Raw genomic sequence first — 18579 nt, 5'->3', positions numbered from 1 at the left:
ATATATCCATTTCAGCAAATATAGAACCCAACAACAGCAACAATAAAATTACCAACACCTACAGTACACTTCCTCGGCAACAATAGACCCTCCAGCAACAATAGATCCCCCCGCAACAATATATATATACAGTATGAATAAACCTTCTAGCAGGCAGCAACAGTAGATCCCTTCCAAAATTGTAGACCCCTTCCCGGCAACCAAGAAACCCCAAACAACAACAAAAAAAGCCCCCCAGCAACCATAGATTTCAGCAGCAAAAATAGACCCCCTCCCCCCACCCGCAACAATTGATGCCCCCAATAACAATAGATCCCTAAGCAGCCAGCTTTAATAGCCCTTTAGGACACCCCAGCACCTGTTGTCATTACATACATTTAGTGCAGGAGGTGCCGGAACCTCGTTCCTCCACGTTCCTGCTGGAAAAAAGCCCTATTTATTATTATTATTTATTATTATTTTTTTTATTTTTTTTGGTGGGTAGTATACATGTATATATACACTGTATATGTCATTGTTATTTTACATCTGCAGAAGCCAGTTTCCTGGCTGTCATCTTTATCCTCTTCCTTCACTACTATGTGTCCCATGCCCTGAACTAGTAAAGAGATAAAGATTTCTGACTATCTACAGATAAGCAGACTTGTTCCGGCTTAGTGATTGGTGGACAGATTGGACAACTTGGAGGGGGGAGGGGGGGTGCACATATACTGATAACACCTATCACCCCAAATGGCCAATAAGCACTAAGCCCTGATGCCATGTGACTTATTCATGACATACAGTATGGCCGCCCTAACACGCAATGAAAAGATTTTGAGAAGGCAGTTCATTATAATCACTAATAAAGCTAAAAACTCTAAAACATCTACAAATCCATTCCATACATTATATCGGGTGTCCTTCTTCTTCTTCTGGGGTGCGCTGGTCCTCATTGCCTGGTGGAGATAATAAGTTCTCCCTAAATATATTTTGTATGATTTTGCCAATAGACTGTCTCAGCTTCTGCTTCATATTTCTCCCCATGAAGACGTAGAGTATTGGGTTGATGCAACTATTGAATGCGGCCAGAGGCAGTGAGAGAAGGTCCAGGATGTCCAGTACCTCATTGTGAGTGTATTTCACGGTTACTCCGATGATGTGGTAGGGGACCCAGGTGATGAAAAACACGACAATAACACTTATTGACATCTTGATGGTTTTTCTACCTACTTCAGAAAATCTGATATTTTTTACTGCAAAAGCCAGATGAGTGTAACAGATACAAATGATAATAAGAGGGATCAGAAATCCAAACATTACACATGTGAGATAGAAGGGCTTTATTATGTGATCTTCTGAATAGCAGACGGTGATGTTATCAAAGGTGTCATATGTATTGTAGATGGCGATAGGCAGACACATCACGAAGGACAACATCCAAATAGCCAAGCATATCATCCACGCCATTTTGATTCTTCGGTGATTTCGGGCCCACACGGGATGGACAACCAGAATCCATCGGTCAATGCTGATAGCCACCAGGGTGAAGACACTGGTGTACATGTTTAGGGGAATGATGAAGAGTAAAATCTTGCAGAGGGCAGGTCCGTACAGCCAGTCTTGGTAGAAGGACTGCACTACACTGAATGGAAGACACAAGCAGCACATGATATCGGCCAGAGCAAGGTTCCCAAACCAAACAGTGGTCACGGTCCGCTCCATCTTCACTCCAGTAATCCAAAGCACCAGAGCATTGCCGGGGACACCCACAAGAGTAGTGAGAGAAAAAACCAAGATGGGGAACATGAGCACAGGGCTGTAAACCGCAGTTGGTTCCATTTCACTGCTGACATTGAACATCTTGTTTACCTGTAAAGACATCAAGAGTTACTTCATCTGTCTGATAATTAATCAATTCAGGGCTTTTTGTCTGCCATTCCGGCACCTATGGAAACCCTCTTCACCCGGACAGTGCGGGTTTTGAATGGGGTTTCCAGTGCAGGTGTCTCCCTCCCCTGCCTGCGCTGTTCGGCGCTCTGCCCGAGTCCCCGGCGCTGTGTGAGTTTTGCGGTGCGGTGTTGTGTAAAGCACACAGTGTGCTGTGAGGCGGGGGTGGGGGTGGCGAAGCGCACCAGTGTCTGCTCAGTGTAGAGTCTGCAGACACACAGCCCCGGCCTCTTCCCCTCTGCAAGCAGAGTATGCATACCTCCCAACATTTTGAGATGGGAATGAGGGACACCTACTACCAAACGTATGTAGGCATAGGACATGCCTCCAGCCACACCCCTTTAAAGACGAATTAACCCCAAAAAACAAAATACAAAAACATAGTTGGGGGAGGGGCACACCCTAAAATGTGTTTAGATTCAAGATGGTGCTGCTACAAGACCAACAAAAAGTACAAAACAGATTATAGCGCACTAATTCAAGAATGACATTTATCCTGCAAGGCTAGTTAACCACTTTCAGCCCTGGACCATTTTGCTGGCTTAAAGTGGTTGTAATCCCTTACAACCAACTTTGACCTACAGGTAAGCCTAGATTAAGGCTACACGGTTTAGGAGATATTTGCCGAAAGACAGGCACCGCTGTCTACGGTGCATGCGCCGTAGACAGCGGCGCGCAGGCGCACTGAGCGCGTCGCGGTCAACGGCGATGTGCCGTGAGTGGCGGCTCCCAAAAAATGACGGGGGTTTGGTCACACTATACGGTCATATAGTGCTAAGCCCACTTACTGTGACAAAGTACCCTTAATTAGTGGGTGCCCCAAAAAAGGTTACTCCAATCCACAATGGCTTATTTTTACCACCACTATTCCTTTATATTGGCTTTTAAAATTTACAAATGCTGCAAATTTAGAATTTGGATGAAGGGTTTAGCTCTGGGAAACAGTTTTTGAAAGATAAAAAGTGCATTTTATATACAACTATATGGATCAGACCAACATGAGGGACAAATGAGGGGGAAAGAGGGACACAGGGACATTGCTCCAAATCAGGGACAGTTGGGATCTATGGAGTATGTGACCTGTCCGGAGTGCGATTTGCACAGACAGAGCCAAGGGACACGACCGCTGGGTGGGTGCAGAGCTGAGGGTCCTTCCTTTCCTTGGCATTGCTTTACTTTCCTGAAGTTCACAGTCCACAATCTTTCCGGTGTGGGACTTGTCATGTTGTGTGGGACTTGTCATGCTGGTCTTTCCAGGGACATTGAAGATCGCAGTCTTGTACCCTCTGCAGTCCCATCCTGGCATATTTACTATATTGTCCTGTGCTCACTCAGTAACCTTTATCTGATATTTTCTTCTCTATTTGTGGGGTGCCTGTGGATTGCTTTGGATTTTTTGGGATTTTTTTTTGGTAATCAAAAGGAGCTTGAAAGTGTTGTAGAATGCACAGTGCGGCTTTGTGAGCAGTTTGGATGGAGTTGGGTTCAGTAGAGCTGATTTGGGTTTTTGGATCGAGGTACATTGCCCTACTGATACCATCCACTGCCCTACTGAAACCATCCACTGCCTACTGACACTGTTCACTGCCCTACTGACACCATCCACTGCCCTACTGACACCATCCACTGCCCTACTGGCACCGCCCACTGCCCTACTAACACCATCCACTGCCCTAATGACACCGTCCACTGCCCTACTGGCACCTTCCACTGCCCTACTGACACCGTCCACTGCCCTACTGACACCGTCCACTGCCCTACTGGTACCTTCCACTGTCCTACTGACACCGTCCACTGCCCTACTGACACCACCCACTGCCCTAATGACACCGTCCACTGCCCTACTGGCACCTTCCACTGTCCTACTAACACCGTCCACTGCCCTACTGACACCACCCACTGCCCTAATGACACCGTCTACTGTCCTACTGAAACCGTCCACTGCCCTACTGACACCACCTACTGCCCTACTGGCACCATCCACTGTCTAACTGACACCATCCACTGCCCTACTGGCACCATCCACTGTCCTGCTGACACCATCCACAGTCCTACTGACACCATCCACTGCCCTACTGATGCCGTCCACTGCTCTACTGACACCATCCACTGCCCTACTGACACCATGCCCTGCCCTGCTGTCATGTCCACTGCCTTACTGACACCATCCAATGCCGTGCTGTTTGACTGATTGTGTGTACAAAGTATGAACAGCGCTCTGTCATCTCACCACGACAGTCCCCTCCCCACTTCAGTTAGAACACACATGAGGGAACACAGTTAACCCCTTGATCGCCTCCTAGTGTTTAACCCCTTCCCCGCCAATGTAATTTACACAGTAATCAGTGCACTTTCATAGCTCTGATCGCTGTATAAATGTGAAAGGTCCCAAAAATGTGTCCAAATTGTCCGATGTGTCCGCCATAATGTCGCAGTCCCGATAAAAATCGCTGATCGCCGCCATTACTAGTAGCCACTACAATAATAAAAATGAGATAAATCTATCCCCTATTTTGTAGACGCTATAACCTTTGCGCAAACCAATCAATATACGCTTATTGTGATTTTTTTCTACCAAAAATATGTAGAATACCCATCGACCTAAACTGAGGAAAAAATATAGTAGAAGTTATTGTGTTGTTTACACGGTTTTGAGGCATTGTGACTTCTGAGGGAAAACATCACACAACTGTTCCTTGGAAATGTTAGGCAATGACACTTTCACAAGCCACCAGAAGTAACTGTATGATGTGTAGATCTGACCAAGACAAATGCCCCTTGCAATAAAAAAATAATAATAAATGAGTTAGGTAATAATATTTAGTCTGAAAGTGAAGATAAATGTATATACTTCCATGTGGTACCATTTCCATTGATCTATCGTACTTTGTGGAGAAGTTACGAGACATCATGGTCATCAGACACCCCCCTCCCTTGTAGGCAAATATACCCCCCGTGTGTATAAATCATTATTGTGAAATATCGTGAAAACTTTAGCCAACCAGAACCTTTATCACCTGTTTTCTAATTCATCTAATCAAATAATGTAAGAATTAGCACATTTTATCTCCGAGGTCAATAATTTCTCAAAATGTGTAGACCAAGACCAGTGTAGTTAATTAAAAACGTATATTGGGATAGGAGAAGGGTATGTAGCGCCGGCTCTTGAAGAGCACACACTATGTGTTTTTTTCTATTTAAAGTTCCTAGAACTGCAGTTTGGTTTTGGGTTTAATTATACCAAATTATGATTTCACTACCAGTCTAGCTGGATGGCACTGTGTTCTGCTTGGCCACAGGTGGCGTTGTCATCACTGGCAAGTGTGAGAACGCAGTTCAGCTGGGCGCATTGAGTGCCACTTTTTCTCGGAGCCAGCCCAGTGGGGAGTGTCATCTTGCTGTGCATTCTGGGAGAGGGTACTTAAGGTACTGACATCACGTGCTTCGGGGGTTTCCGGTGCAGAAGATCTTTCTGTCTGTTTGGTCCTGGTGCTCCTGACCAGCCCCCCATGGCTCTCATGGCCTGGGGTGCGGATCCATCCAATTCCGAGTCTCGGGGCTGGCTAGCCCAAGGCAAAGTAACTGGAGGGAGGAATCGGAGTTGGTCTGGTGCCGTTTCATCTGTGGAGAGGCCCAGCAACTGAGGAAGCAACCAGGGGAGGACTCTTCGGGAGAAGACCACGCTGAAGGCTGGCTTCTCAGAACGAGCCTGGAGGCTTAGTTGAAAGACCCCAAATGAATGTACACTCGTATGGTATCGCCGGACCGATTGCAAGATACTGGTACCGTATGAGGGCTCTCTAAATTTGTCTACATCCTTCAATTACTACAAGTGTTCTACAACAAGTCTGTGGCCAAGACTTTATTGAAATGTTCTATATGCAAGTCTGTGGCAGAGGCTTCGCTTTATCTGAACACTCTATCGGCTGCTAGGCCTAGTGAGAGGAGATCTATCCGGTAGCTGTGAGAATCCAGTTGTGAGTGGCTATTCGCTGGATTTCTATAGTGAGAGACTTCCTATTTTGAAAAGTTCCAAGAGTACCTGAACTTTCTACCTAAACCCTCATTGAGAGACTGTGTTTGTCTACTGCTTTTTTGCGAATGAAAATCCTTAGAGCGGATCCAGTTTCTACAATCCTTTGGGCCATCTACCTTGGGAAACCCCTAGACATACACGAGGTCAAGAAGGTAATGGTAAGCCCAACAAAACCAGCCGCTCCTTCAGGGGTCAGTGCTACAGATACAAAGTTCAGTAGTATTTTGAGGACACCTATCTTCCTCCTAGAGATACTGAGCACAGTCCTAGCAAATAATGGACTGAACGTGGCCGGGACACCATGAACAATGTCTATGGGGTAGTAGCAGCACACTCACTGATGTCCTTGGATAGTTGGATTCCTCCTTCCAATATCTTCCAGACACAACTCCAGTGAATTCTCTAGACCAGATCCCCAAAATGAAGTCTTTCAGTCACCTCAAGCAAAGCTCAGTAGAATAGACCCCCCAGCTAGTAAAGCTGGGACCTTGATGAGCAGTAGGAAAGGACAGCTGGACTACCCAGAAGGGTAGATAAGACCCTAAAGGGGGATAGGACCCCAAAATAGAACCAATGTGTTGTCAGCAGTGGTGCCCATTAAATAAAAAAAACACCTGATGATCACACATTGGTTCCATTTTGCATGGTTATAGTACAATCCCTTCACTTCTAATGGCTGTTTGGGATAAAAAAATAACCTTGTATCACCTGTCTCTGACTTCCTATATCTGATCTGCAACTTTAGTTGCGGCATTCCAGAATAGGGAAGACTTATCCTGGGGGATTCATAACTCTGTGACGAGTCTAAAAGACCTTTTTTGTATTACTGTGTAGAGCTCTCCGGCTCTCTAATGCCGCGTACACACGATCGCACATTCCGACAACAAAATCCTGGATTTTTTTTCCGATGGATGTCGGCTCAAACTTGTCTTGCATGCACACAGTCACACAGATCTTGTCGGAAATTTCCAAACGTCAAGAACGCGGTATCGTACAACACGTACGAGGAGCTGAGAAAAATGAAGTTCAATAGCCAGTGCGGCTCTTCTGCTTGTTTCTGAGCATGCATGGAATTTTGTGCGTCGGAATTGTCTACACACGCTTGGAATTTCCGACAAAGCATTTTGTTTTTGGAAAATTTGAGATTCAGCTCTCAAATTTTTGTTGTCGGAAATTCTGAAATCCCGAACGGCATCCTACAGGCATTCTGAGCCCTATTTGCTCCAAACTGGTCCCAAATTGTTCCCCACGGCTGTGGGAACATTCCAGGCTGGCATCCATGGGCGTCCGCAGGTAGGGGCAAGAGGGGTCAAGTGCCCCCCCCTGGAATCAGGGATCAGACCAGCACATTCAGCACAGTGGCATCGCTATGGGGGTGCAGGCAGCCAGCGAGGTGACACCATAAAGAAGCTATCAAGCCCCCCATCAGTGTAGTGTTACTGTGAGCTCTTTTCCCTGCTCAGTCCAGCAGAAAAGGAGAAAGGTGAGCTGCGAGCTGTCAGTTGTTTATTCCGCTCGCCGTCCCTTTCTCCAGTCAGGGAGAAGAGACGACGGCTCTCACTAGGTTCCCCACCCAGCTTCCTGCCCGCTCCATTCCTTCCCCATTGGCCATAACTGAGGGCCAATCAAAGGCGACTGGGAGAGGGGAGCAGAAAGAGAGCCACGATACCCAGCGCCAGACAGAGAGCCACGCTACCCAGCGCCACCAGAGAGATAGCCACGCTACCCAATGCCAGAGAGAGCCATGCTACCCAGTGCCAAAGAGAGAGCCACGCTACCCTTAGCCACCAGAGTGAGAGCCACGCTACCCAATGCCAGAGAGAGAGTCACGCTACCCAGCGCCACCAGAGAAAGAGAGAGCCACGCTACACAGTGCTACCAGAGAGAGAGCCACGCTACCCAGTGCCAGACAGAGAGAGCCACACTATCCAGGACCACCAGAGAGAGAGCCACGCTACCCAGCGCCAGAGAGAGAGCCATGCTTCCCAGCACCACCAGAGAGAGAGAGAGAGAGACACGCTACCCAGCGCTACCAGAGAGAGAGCCCCACTACCCAGTGCCAGACAGAGAGAGCCACGCTACCCAGCGCTACCAGAGAGAGAGACATGCAGCCCAACGCCACCAGAGGGAAAGACTGAGATACTGCCAGGGTACAGACATGCAACACTACTGACCACAGACACCCCCGGGGAACCCAGAGTGAGCGATCATCCAGCTGGAGGCATCACTGCTGTAGTTTCGCTGGGTCTGGTAAGAGGGCCTGTCGGCCATTATCCATTACTTATCCTAGGAACTGTACTACGCCTGCTGTCTCTGACCATGACAATGTGAAAATGACATTGTCGAAAAGGGACGGCACATGGGTGACCCTAAAATGATGCCCCCCCCCTGAAAAAAGTTCTGCGGACACCCATGCTGGCATCCATGGTGAAATACAGGCCATCCGTGACAGCATCGACAGCGGGACAGAGGGCCCGATACCACTGGCAAGATGGCACTGGGACATAGGCAGAACAGCATGACATGCTGCTGCAGCCAACTGTCGGTCTTCACAAGCAGCAAGCTGACATGGTGAGTGACTCTGCCCCTGCTAATAGAGACACACAGCCTAACTGGCTGCGGCCCCAGGACCCTCAAATGGACAGTGAGGATAGTTCCAGCCCAGGCTCCCCCTCCACTGAACCTACTTTAGCCACCATTATGCTTGCAATCCAGGACTGTAAAGCCTCACTCACTGCCCAGATAGCATCAGTCTGCATGGACTTTTTTCTCCTGAAGCAAGATGTACAAAACTTAAGGGACAGAGCAGGAGACGCAGAAGAACGCATTATCTCCCTTGAGGATGTTGTCCATCCCCTATCTGCCACAGTGAGGGATCATACCGGGGAAATGGTGGCCCTTCATGCCAAAATTGACGACTTGGAAAATCGTTCACGTAGGAACAACCTGCGATTCGTTGGATTCCCCTGAATGTGCAGAGGGCCCTCACCCCGAAAAGTTCCTTTATAAATGGCTGAGGGACATTTTTGGGTCTGAAGCACCTTTTCCCATGTGAATGAGCGTGCATATTGCACCCCTCTGCGCCCCCACCCTCTGGAGCACCACCCCGCTCCATTATTGCACGGCTCCTCAACTTCCAAGACAAGGTTGCTATCCTATATCTTGCCATGGAGAATGGCCCCTTAAAATAAAATCGCAATACCATTTCAGCGTACCCTGATTTCTCTGTGGATGTCCAGAGGCAACGCATCTCCTTCACGGCAATAAAGGCCCGACTACGCACAGAGGGTCTCTCCTACGCCATACTTTTCCCCGCCAAGGTGCGGTGCCATTCATGATGGTAAGGCACACTTCTACACCAACCCCAAAGAGGCTATGGCATGGCTCAATGACCGATATGGAGTTCCACTAAGGCACAGAGCTGTCTAATGCCTGAGGCTCTAACCCCTAAAATTCCCATCTACGTTTACCCTGAGCTGGACACGGATCCACCTTTTCCCCTACACACGGGAGTTCTTCTACTTTGCCCCTGCGGAATGGTCTGGGTTTCCATGAAGATATCCCACTCTTCCCTACAGCAGACCTGAGAAGAACTTATATCCTGTCACACTCAACCCTTACAGATCGGACTTCCTTCATATCATTAGATCTGAGCCCCCCCCCCCCCCCCATAAAATGTACTGGTGGTTTACTATGCAATTTATTCCATCTACTATTGAACTATGCTACTTCCCCCATAACCAGAACTGTTCAAGAGTCACTCTAGACTCCATTAAACCCTCATACCAGTTGGTGGCGAGGCCACAGGACAGTCCTCCCCCAGATCGGAGGCTGGGTTTTCAGGGTTTTTTAGTTCAGGGATCCAGGCTTGATATGTTGGGGTTGGCCGAGCAGGCAGGGAAGCAAAGGTTTTTTTTTCCTCTTTTTTGGGACACTGTCATTTTTGATTTTTTTGCATTTTTTGAGGTCGCTGCCCAGGACAGTTTATTGGTTCTTTCTGGTTTATACAATAATAGCTTGTGCCTATGTAGAGGCAAGAATATACAGTATGTTGTAAAGGCAATTGGGTATGCTCAAGATGGCACGGCCTATCAGGTTTTAAATGTGAATGCATTTACATTGCTATGTGACTATGGTATGATGTATAACTTAGAATGGCGAAGCCCTTAAAGATAGTGTCATGGAGCACTAGCGGTATGAATGCACCTCAAAAGAGGTCCCTAGTCAGGGGGGCGTGGCGACCGCCGACTGAGATGGCCGCACAGTGTTAGAGCTCCGCTCAGCTTCAGGGGAATCACCGGAATATCGCCTGATCGGACCCGGTTAAACACACCGCCGTCAGCCGCCACCGAACCGCCGTCAGCCTGGGCATCGGGAAGATGCGTAAGAAACATCAGGCACCGGCGAATATGCAGAAACTGCCGGCTTTTTTCCCGGCCGCATCCCGCGGACTTCAAGAAAATGGCGGCGGGAGACATACTGACAGGTCAGTGCAAAGTGCTCTAACGCAAACGCCGCCGACAACACATACGTCACAAACAAGAGCGACGGGAGAGGGAAACGAAGGAGACAATTCCGCCGCACAGGGAATGGCACACACCCGGAATAACAGCTCCAGCTCTACATCTTCCAGCCACTCTCCTACCACAAGAAGCCCTGTCAAATCCAAACCAAGGCTGGACCCTGAGATAAGTGCCCATGACAATAGATACTCCGCACTGGATATGGAGGTTAGTGGGGCATTAAATAGCGATGCAAATGTACAACACCCGGTGGACCAGTTTGCCATGTTTCCGACCACAGGCCAATCGGTGTCAGATACCACCCTAAAAGAAATGCTCATGTCGCTAAGAGCTTCATTACAAACCGACATGATGACATGCTTTCAACAATGCAGAGCAGATATCACTGATCTTGGGGACAGAGTGAATCAAGTTGAACTTAGAATGTGCGACGTCACCGCATCATTCAATGCACTAGTGGATTCCCACATGTCCCAGCAAGACTCCATCTCTAGAATACAATCCAAATTAGCTGACCTCGAGGACCGTTCCCGTAGGAATAATTTGAAGATCCGAGGTATACCGGAAAGTGTCGCAGCGCAACAGCTCCACACGTACGTTACCGACATGTTCCACGCCATAATTCCATCCTTATCTGCACTGGATTTGAAAATAGATAGGATCCACCGGGTGCCCAAGCCATCTTTCTTACCACAAGAGACCCCTAGAGATGTATTACTCAGGGTCCACTTCTTTCAAACCAAAGAACTTATCCTGGACGTTTTTCGTAAAGCGGATAATCTCCCGGAACAAGCAACGAATATCCAAGTTCTCCCAGACCTCTCACAACACACGCTACAATTGCGGCGCAACATGGCGACCTTTACTAAGGCATTGCGAAACCACAAAATTATATACAAATGGAAATACCCTGCAAAACTTATAGTCTCCCACCAAGGAGCTAACCACATAGTCAACACGTTAGAAGAAGGGTTAAAGCTCCTGCACCAATGGCAAATTTTATTACCAGATGCCAACCATGAAGCACCGCTTCAATTTAGAGCTCCGCCTGGCAAACTACAACTAGACTGGCAATCCAAGCCACAAGGACGCCCAAGCTCACACCGCACCTGAGCTCATGTCCTCAGGCTCCTCATCCAAGCTTACAGTAAGATTCCCCTGAAGCTTATGGTACCGTCCACCGTACCTTAGCTCCTACCGTTGGGCAGTTATACTGCCTGGTCCATTTGGACTCGTTTGTTCTATTTGTTTTTTAAATTTACTCACTGTTACATCTTCGTGTTTTTTTTTGTTTTTTTTCTTTCGTTTCTTCAACCGATAACTGAGCAACTATCCAACGGCTCCACTCATCTGGCAAATTTTAAATAAGAAAATGTGCATTACTGCTCACCTGAATGTTCAGCTTCCTGTTCGCCACTCCTGGCAATCGCATCAAACAAGAGTTGTCACAGAAAGACTGTTCTTCCTCATCGTTGACCCTTACCCAATCCACTACTATGTTTATGAACTATATATACTAATGATCCCATATTTTCGACAACAAGAGATGAAGCTTCACATACCATCTAACCAACGCAACTATCTTCTATCCCACCATCCAGCTGCTATGAATGACAGTTAAATTTTTAACAATAAACGCAAGAGGCCTCAACCACCCGGCCAAAAGAAGATCGCTTTGGAAGGAGGCTATTCAGCACAAAGCAGATATCCTGGCAGTTCAAGAGACGCACTTTCATCAATCAGCCACACCTAAATGCTCTCACCCAAATTTTCCGCACGTTTTCCTTTCATCCACTACAGCGAAGAAGAGAGGGGTAATGTTGGCAATAAGGGACACTGTGTCGTTTGAACTGAAAGACTCATTCATAGATCCAGACGGTCGTTTTATAATACTGGTTTGTATGATTGACAAGCTACCGATCACCTTAACATGCTTATATGCTCCCAACTCGCATCAACTTAAATTTCTTAAAAAGGTTCTCAAACACATAACAACCATGCGAGTGGGGAGTATATTAATTTGCGGAGATTTCAATATGATCCTAGATAGTGGTTTAGACACTTCTTCTCGAACTAAGCAACGTGGCCCGAACTTCCGGGATCTACTTATTAGAGAAGAATTGTACGATGTTTGGCGATGTTTGAATGCAAACGACAAATCGTTCACGTACTATTCCCCCAGGTACAACTCATATTCCAGATTAGACATGTTTTTAGTGGATAAGGTGCTGCTGCAGAGAATTTCCCGCTCTACCATACATGACATAACATGGTCGGACCACGCTCCGGTGATCATACAGATGGAGAGCGGGGGAGCCTTTGCGACAGCACGTTTATGGCGATGTAATGAATACCTGTTTCATGATCCAAAATTTCAAAAAGACATCACACAGCAACTAGACGAATTTTTTAATTTCAATGTTCCTAACGCCACCAATTCCTTCAATAACTGGAACGCCCATAAGGCATATATCCGCGGTATACTTATTAAGATGAACTCCAGACTTTTCAAGGAACGTACTGCCAAAATTACAATTCTTGTTACAGAAATTAGGAAACTAGAGAAAGAAAATCAAAATACACCTACAGCAACATTAGCCTCGAAATTATCCACCGCACGTTCTCAATTAAGGGAACTTTTTAGCACTCAACACGAACAATTCATGTCCAAACTTAAACTAAATTACTATGCTAACAACAATAGAGCAGGCAGATTCTTAGCTAACCGGCTTAAAGAACGCAGATCTAAAACAGTAATCCCACATCTGTTCTACCCGGACTCTACTAGAAAAATAGAAAATCCACAAGACATCGCAAACGCTTTTGCGGACTATTTTTCATCACTATACAATTTGAAGGACGATCCCATAACCCCACAACCGAATAAAACAGATATTGATAATTTTATATCTAAATTGACACTCCCCTCAATTTCCGAATCCCAGCTGCAAGCACTAAACGAACCATTTTCCATGATTGAACTAGAAAGAGCTGTAAAATCTCTCCCTTTGAACAAAGCCCCAGGTCCAGATGGCCTTTCTAATGGATATTACAAAACCTTTAAAAAAATACTCTCACCACACTTATTAACAATATTCAACGAAGCCAGGAAGAAAGGTTCCTTTCCTCCAGAAATGCTCCAAGCATATGTAATTACCCTACCTAAGCCAGGTAAGCCCCCAGATGTCCCAGCCAATTTCCGTCCCATTTCCCTGTTAAATGGGGATATCAAAATTTATGCAAAATTACTAGCCAACAGATTATATGACCTTATCCCAGATTTAGTGAAACCAGACCAAACAGGATTTACTAAAGGTCGCCAGGCGTCAGATGCCACTAGAAGACTTCTAAATATAATTCATCATACGGAAAGTAGGAGAACGCCTTCTCTGCTTCTTTCAATAGACGCAGAGAAGGCGTTTGACAGAGTACACTGGGGGTATATGGAGGCGGTCCTGGAAAAGTTTGGATTCCAGGGCGATTCATTGACCGCTATATTAGCTCTCTATTCCAGTCCCTCAGCTAAAGTGTACACGTCGGGTCTTCTTTCAAAAGAATTTAAGATCACGAATGGAACACGCCAGGGGTGTCCGTTATCACCATTCATCTTCAACTTAATGATGGAGCCTCTGGCGGAGACCATTCGTAGCCATCCCCACATTTCAGGTTTCAAATTTCACAAGACCACTCATGTCATCAACCTGTTTGCTGATGACGTGATCCTCCTTCTTACCAATCCTACGGTTTCTCTTCCATTTTCACACGATATTTTAAACCATTTTGGTACCCTGTCTTATTATAAAGTAAACTTTAACAAGTCCGTAATCCTAGATCTGGGCGTTAACCCCCATGCTAAGCTACACTTACAAAAAACTCTTCCTTACATCTGGGCAAAGGACACAATACCATATCTAGGTGTTCACCTATCAGCCAACATCTCAAAAATTGCAGACACAAATATTAAATATTTGCTTACAGACATACGGAAAACTATGACTAATATGTCTAAAACCGAATTGTCATGGGCAGGCAAAATAGCATCTTATAAAATGATCATTCTCCCTAAAATCCTATATGTGTTTCGAACGCTTCCCATCCCCTTCAAGACATCTCACTTTTCTGAACTAAGCAGTTCCCTCAAAATGTATATTTGGCAAGGAAAAAGAGCACGCTGCTCGCACAAAGTTCTAATACAACACAGGAAGGTAGGAGGGATGGGCCTCCCGGACATAAAGGACTACTATTGGGCCTCTATTTTAGCTCAAGCCAAACATTGGTTTCACACTCACTCTCCCCCGTTATGGGTTAATATAGAATCTACTGTTAACAAAATCTACCCGTTGAGTCTTTTACTGCTTGCAGATATTTGGAAACCATTACCCTTAACATCCCTCTCCCCGACAACCAAAGTGACGTTGATGGCGTGGAGACAACTGTTAAGCCAACCTAAAACTAGTGCTTCTTCCTACACGACTGTACAAACTCCACTACAGACATTGGAAGTGCTACTCCCATACAGCCCCATCACAAAATGGACAGAACATGGGATAACATGGATAGAAGAACTCCTGGACAAAAATATTCCCTTACCATTTCAAACCTTACGAAACAGATTCGATCTGCCGGCTTCACACACATTGTTATATAGACAAATATATTCTTTCCTAATTAAAAACCCCCCACCTACAGTAGAAATTAACAATATAGTGTGGCGTTTTTATACTTGCAATCATAACAAGGACAAGGGCATATCTCTCATATATAACTTACTTCAAGCTAAAATGGAATTCACCAAAACCCCAGCGATTTTGTCATGGGAAAAAGATCTAGGGTCAAATTATGGGACGGAACAATGGTGTGAAATTTTCCGCTACAATTACAAAGCCACAAGGTGTATCAGTCACTGGGAATTAACACAGAAATTACTAACAAAATGGTATAGAACCCCATTTCAGCTTGCTAAAATGTTTCCTACACACTCAGCATTATGCTGGAGGAACTGCGGTAACACCGGGACGATCCTACATATATTCTGGCAGTGTAAAAACCTAACCAGTTATTGGAGGAAAATATTTACAATACTTGCGGACATCACAGGGATACTGCAAACGCCAACCCCGGCGTTGGCAATCATGCATTTGGGAATAAGCAATTACCCCACTCAATTTAGAAGTGTAGTGATCCACGTCCTAACTACTGCAAAACTAGTAATAGCCAGACATTGGAAAGACACAATCTCCCCAAATCCATCAGAAGTAATAGCACAAGTAAACCTCAACTATAATTATGAAAGACTCTTAGCACTTAGAACAGCCTCTTGTATAACTTTCGACAACAACTGGAAATGTTGGAAAGATTGGTATAAACGTTAAAATATTTACTCCTTCCCTTTCTATTCCCTTACATAAACTCCCCTCATGGCTTCCATAACAAAGATCTTAATATAATAAGATTGGGTCATGTAAAGAATATATCTGTTGATTTGGTGGAAAGTTTGGTTGTCAGGAATGCACTATATCCTGTAGTTTAATATGTTTTTCTTTTTTCTTCCTTTTGTTTTGTTGTTTTGTTGTTTGTCAGTATATTACACTCTCCTCCCGGACCGGACCCTTCTTGCGCAGCGTGATCCCGGAAGGGGCACAGGAAGGGACTGGTTAGGGAAAATCGACAAGTACCACCGTTGGTGCAGGTCTATAATAATGAATCCTATCGGTTCCTAGCCGATTATTTCATCTTGGAAAGCGACTGAAAAATAACATGATTGTATGTTACAATGCCAACAATGTTCATGTATGTTCTTATCATCATTGAATTGTAATTGAAAAACTCCAATAAAAATTATATTAAAAAAAAAAAAAAGAGGTCCCTAGTCTTTTCAGTTTTAAAAAAAATGGCATCCCCATATTATCTGCCTCCAAGAGACTCACCTGACTGGCACTAAAGTGAGAACCCCTAGGCATCCATGGTTGGCTCAATCTTATCATTCCACCCACACAAACTACTCCAGGGGGGTATCCATTTTACTAGCTAAATCTCTTCCCACTGAAACTTTACAAGTTAACACAGACCCAGATGGGAGATTTATTATACTTACCTTACAAATTTCCTCTGTGACGTTTACTCTCGTGAACATTTATATTCCTCCCCCATTTTTGGTGGAAGTACTGTCCAAATTGTCACTCCAGCTGTTGACCAGACCCCCTGGACCAATACTTTATGTGGAGGACTTTAATGCCCTATTAAACCCAGGCGTGGATCGCTTGGGGGGTGGTGGCAGATCCTTTCCCTCTCTTTTGGACTGGATGTAGATTTATGACCTTACAGAGATATATAGCGATGGAAGCATCCAGACGTGAGCCAGTATGCTTGCCACTCGGATTCTTTCCACACCATGTCTCGGATTGACATGGCATTTGCCATGGCGGATACTCTTCCCATTGTCACTGTAGCTACTTACCTACCCAGAGGAGTCTCAGACCATGCTCCTCTCTCTGTGGATCTTGCCCTCCTCCCGGGTTCGGGCCCTGCCATTTGGCTTCTGAACTCTTACTGGCGGGAGGACGAGGTAGTGCAGGGGGAGTGTATGAAGGGTATTACGGAATACTGGAAGGACAACTTGGGAACAGTAGACCTCCTCCACGGAATGGGAAGCCTTTAAGTCCACACTGAGGGGCACCTTTTATGTCCATCACTGGAGTCATACGGAAAAATAATAGGCAACTTACGGGGGAAACTAGAAACTACCATGATACAAGCAAAATCTGCCTACGCCTCTAACCCGGCCCCTGATACAAGGGACAAGTGGCTACAGAGATGCAGGGAGTATGAACTCCGTCTGCTAGACCTTACACAAAAATGCATGTTACACACCACTCAAAAATCATTTGAGCACAGTAACAAGGCTGGACGTCTCTTGGCATACCTGACCAGACCCGATCGCCCCTCCATATCCATCTCTCGTATCCTTACCATACAGGGCCAAATCAGTGACACTCCTGGAGATATAATGTAGACCTTTCTACATTTCTACAAAGACCTATATACCTCCAGAACTGACTACACCGAACCAAAACTAAATGACTACCTAGCCGATAAATCTCTCCCCTCCCTTACAACTGTGTAGAGAGATGAGTTGGAGACACCTATCTCAGTTGAAGAGATTGCAGTAGCCGTTTCACAAATGCCTGCTCACAAAACCCCCGGTCTGGGTGGCTATCCAACTGAATGGTACACACAGTTTAAAGATTTACTATGCCCATTTCTTCTATGAACATACAACGAAGCTTTGGATATCGGGGTCCTCCCTCCAACTATGCTAGAAGCATTGATTATACTTTTACTAAAGCCCCACGAGGTCCCAATTAAATGTGAATCATACCGCCCAATATCCCTCATAAATATGGATGTTAAGATCCTGGCCAAAGTGTTGGCAAATAGTTTAAATGCTGTAGTTACGACTTTGGTCCATAGTGACCAGGGGGGCTTTATACCTGGAAGGTCCACCAGAATGAACATCCGCAGACTGTTCCAAAATCTGCAGTACCCGCATGACTGTCCCCCCACATGAGCCATAGTATCCCTTGATACATGCAAAGCATTCGACAGTGTGGAATGGCCGTACCTCTTTCGGGCTTTGGCCCCCGCATGGTGGCGTGAATAAAACTCCTATATGCTTCCCCGAGTGCCCGTATCCGGGTTAACTCCTCTGTCACAGAGTCCTTCTCAATCACTAGGGGCACTAGACAGGGGTGTCCATTGCCCCCCCTAATCTTTGCCCTGGCCATGGAACCGTTAGCGGTACATATCTGCTCTTCTCCATCAATAAAGGGGCTCCCCATTGCCACCATTGATGAACGAATCTCGCTCTATGCGGATGACACCTTGGTGTACCTGGCAGACATCAATGTGTCACTCCAATCACTGTTATCTGAGATCAATAAATTTGGAGACTACTCTGGCTTCAGGGTGAATCGGGACAAATCCAGTCTTTTTCCCTTGGACTCAGACGCAATTTCTCAAATCCACCCGGACTCTAATCTGCAGGTGGTGTCCTCTTTTAGGTATCTAGGAGTTCTGGTGCAGACGCCTCTA

At 45.9% G+C, this 18579-nt stretch overlaps 1 pseudogene; it reads right to left on the bottom strand.

Moving 5' to 3' along the window:
* Positions 1 to 888: 888 nt before the first annotated feature.
* Positions 889 to 1847, bottom strand: LOC143995702 (C3a anaphylatoxin chemotactic receptor pseudogene; annotated as a pseudogene).
* Positions 1848 to 18579: the final 16732 nt, after the last annotated feature.

Source organism: Lithobates pipiens, unplaced genomic scaffold, assembly GCF_037356315.1.
Source record: "Lithobates pipiens isolate NorthernLeopardFrog02 unplaced genomic scaffold, aLitPip1_a1.2 Scaffold_184, whole genome shotgun sequence".
NCBI classification, from domain to species: domain Eukaryota; kingdom Metazoa; phylum Chordata; class Amphibia; order Anura; family Ranidae; genus Lithobates; species Lithobates pipiens.
Note: the sequence above shows the minus strand (reverse complement) of the source record. Positions and strands in the feature narration are given on the sequence as shown.